Here is a 3941-nt window from a genome sequence, read left to right as displayed (position 1 = left end):
ACTATGAATATGACTATGTGGTGGGCAGTGGAACCATGGATTGTGTTGATATGGTGGAGGTTCCATTGCAAGAATTAATATCCATCTAGGATTAAACAACAAATGTCGCCAGTGATTCTTGTGCCGTAATACCCGTGTTAACCATAAGATCCGGAGTGGGACGGAGTAGTCAAAAGTGTTTCCACCTCTCGTTCATCAACGGATGCGCTTACCGTAGCGAGTTGTGTCTTGCGGAGTAACTTGAGGGTGGGGAGCCCCTTCTAATTCCCCACCGTATAGTCGTTGCTTACCGTAGCGGTTATCGCTTGCGGAACAACTTGAGGGTGGGGATCCCCTTCTAATTCCCCACGATAATGTGGTCTATGATGGGTTGCAGCTACCGGCGAAGGAGTTTGGTTAACGAGTCCCAAACCGTTGTCGTGGTCGGGGTCCACCCTGAAATTACGGGAATAATGGGACCGACGAGGACCCAGGGTCGGGGTATGCAACAAAGGGTGGGTGTTCGAGGTAGCGGAGGAACATGATTGGCTAGAACTTATACCGGGCCTCACACCAAAGGAAGTGTGGACGGGAAAGCTGCCCGGTTGGCACCAAGGTTAAGATCTCTTATGGGTAAAGCAACACACCTCCGCGAGTGTAAAGAGCCGTGACCTGTCACTCCCTGTTCCGGGATTGAGGAACTGCGAACGCGGCCGGAAAGGAGCTCCATGAAGTTCTAGTAAACCGGTGAAGGCTGACGGACATAGCTCTTTGAAATAAAAGCAATCTCTTGGAGAAATGTTTATAAAAACTTGCATTGGTATTAGACTTTCTGGTCTAATATCGTAGCTAGTGCATTAAACACCTCTTATCTATAATGAACTTGTTGAGTACGCTCGTACTCATACCACTCTTAAATCCCATGCTTAGATTGTCTGAATCATCTGGAGGAGGACTACGACAACAATGATGGAGCCGAGATCATCGGCTACGAGGAACCAGACCTCTCAGGAGGTGTTGAAGGCGTAGACTACATCATAGTCTACGGATCCGGGGAGGCTTCCGGAGGAGAACAAGCCTAAGGATATCAGGAGGAGTAGTAGTAGCCGAGCAGCGCGAACTCTTACTATTTAGCTGCTCGTTTAAATAAATGTTTAGTTTAGTGAGACAATGGTATTGTAAGTTAAGTTGGGTTCGCCTCGAACCCAGGAGTTATCCTCTCAGAACCCAAGAGGAGCTCCGAGACGACTTGTGTATGATGATTGTAATAATATGTGAATGAGTTATGGACCCTGCTATGTTCTGTTGTACTACTCTGAGGGATGTAATATTTGCGGAATGGTACTTCGCGAATGTTATATCAACGACTGGCATACTACAACATGCAGTGGTATGCAGGGTCACCACAGTTGGTATCAGAGCAAAAGCTTTGACCTTAGGTTGGAACCTAGTAAATGGAACGAAACGTTAGGAGTCAAATAGGATTAGTAAAGAATTCTCTAAAAATATGGTGTATATTCAATTGAGAATACAACAATCATATCTTTTAGTGCGATAATTCTTTATTATCTCTATTATGATGCATTATTACTAATCTTATAATCTTTCTATTTCTACAGACCAACATGGCAAGTGCACGACCAGGAAGAAACGTGAAAGTTATGGATTCCACATCGAACGAATACCAAGGAGGACTTGGTGATATCCTTCGAGCCATGTTGCTGGAATTTGGGTGTGATCCCCAGATTCCAGTAAAGAAGTACATGTTCTATGATGGACCGGTGTTGGCCAAGTGCAGAGTAGGACTGCGACTTCCCGAATCTTTGGGAATGAGCGTAGTCATGCCAGCTGGGGAAGCGAGGACAACCAATACAGCCTACCATATAGCTGTTATGAGAGCCATAACCGACATTCGGGAGCATAAGACGAAAGCGCTTATGGGTTCCGAATTCACCCACATTCCTCATATGGAGGAAGATAATGATCCCATGCTTGAACCATTTCAAATATGCCAAAAGTAAGCCAGCTCGAAGCAGCCAAATATATGGATAACAGCCGTAACTTCATATCATTACTCTTTCGGTTGAATCATCATCCGATAGGAGCTATTGATACGATGCTTGAGGAGTTCACCGAACCCAAGGAGGAGAGTAGGGGCAAAGAACCTATGGAGAATGTGGTACACACACCGGTTTATTCAGTCGGTGACTACATCAGTTTTGATCCACTTGCACGTGAACCTATACCTGTTACACCTGGGAACTATCTGGGTAGTTCCTATGGGGGATACGAAGGCGGCGAGGAATCCGGAAACAATCAGCGTTCCGAGACTCCAATCGAGAATTCTAGGGGTTGGCGTTGGGGAGATGATACGGGAACTCATAGTACTACTGAGTACTATGATGGAGAGATGAACGATGATGCAACAACCCAGAACCAGAGCTATCCTAGTAATGAAGGAGTGGATGGAGGATATCCGACACAGGTAGAGTCGGGTATGGGTTTTGGTAACCCTTATGGTGGGGCTACAGGAGAGTACACCCGATGGGTGGATTATGATGCACTCAACGATCAGTTCATGAACACTGATTTCTCCTTAGGATCATCATCCGACTCGGATTACAAGCCAACGGGGAGACCTTATGTTCCAGGGTCTATCAGGAGGACGACACGTTCGACTGGATGGAAGCCTGGAATGTACAGGGAGTGAAGACCGATTAGAAGACCACCAAGGGAGGCGTGGCTATAATACACAAGTACCACGTGTATTATAGTTTGTAACATTTGTATAAATTTGTATATATACTTTAATAAGTGAGTTTGCATACTCACATCGACTTGAGTTATGTAATAAGACCACTTATGTATGTAAATATATGGTATATGTTTTGTATGATTTGGATTTGCTTCTTGATTTCCATTGCGTGACTAGTTCTGTGCACTAAGTTGAGCTCAGAAAACTTGCGCATGGAGTAATTATGAGTATCATCTTGTGTTGCAGAACTAGGGGGATTATGTCGGGAACGTTAGGAAACGAGACGGAAGCGCGAGCGCATGGAGCGCGAAGCAAAGGAGAAGGAAGAGGCTGAGGGTGCAGCCGGAGATCGGTTTCCACCACCACCACCACCCATGACGCAGCAAAACTTTATCCAGGTACATGCAAGCGGCGGAAGAGAGCAGCGTGTAACACCGGAGCTGCGGAACAAATTCCTTCGGGATCCGATGCGAGCGAGAATAGGGTGGAGAGACCTGAGAACCAGGGAGTCTCATTAGCAGACTTCCAAAACACCAAGCCGATATCCTTCGCATACGCGGCAGAGCCTATGGATGCGGAAGATTGGCTGATGGATACTGAGCGCAAGCTCAACACTGTTGGATGCAATGATCAAGAGAAGGTTAGATATGCTACCCATCTGCTATGTGGACCTGCCGCATCATGGTGGGACAACATTGTAGCCGTGTATCCGGCAGGAAAGGTATTTACCTGGGAGGAGTTCGCAATGAAGTTCAGGGAATCCAATGTCCCTGAAAGTATTGTGGAACTGAAGCGTCGAGAGTTTGAGAGTCTCGAGCAGAAGGATAAGGCAATCCTGACTTATGTCAGGGAGTTTTCAAAGCTGTCCCGGTATGTTGTTGAGGAAGTTAATACCGAGGACAAGAAGAAGAAGAGATTTCTGAGGGGGTTAAGTCCCCAGTTCAAGGTACAGCTACGGATGATGAGAGCAACGGAATTCCAAGAGTTGGTGGATGCAGCCATCACTCTTGAAGATGACTTCAAACAACTGCAAGAAGAAAAGAGGAAGAAGGCCAAGTATGAGCCGAAGAGGTTTGTTAGTAACAAGCCTAATACCAGCTTGAGTTTCAAGCCACGGTACAACAACAACAACAACAACAGCAACTACTACGGTAGTAGGAGGAACCAAGCGTTTCAGACTGCAAACCAGATTGTCTGTCGCATTTGT

The sequence above is a fragment of the Lolium rigidum genome, chromosome 1 (assembly GCF_022539505.1).
Source record: "Lolium rigidum isolate FL_2022 chromosome 1, APGP_CSIRO_Lrig_0.1, whole genome shotgun sequence".
Taxonomy (NCBI): Eukaryota; Viridiplantae; Streptophyta; class Magnoliopsida; order Poales; family Poaceae; genus Lolium; species Lolium rigidum.
Note: the sequence above shows the minus strand (reverse complement) of the source record.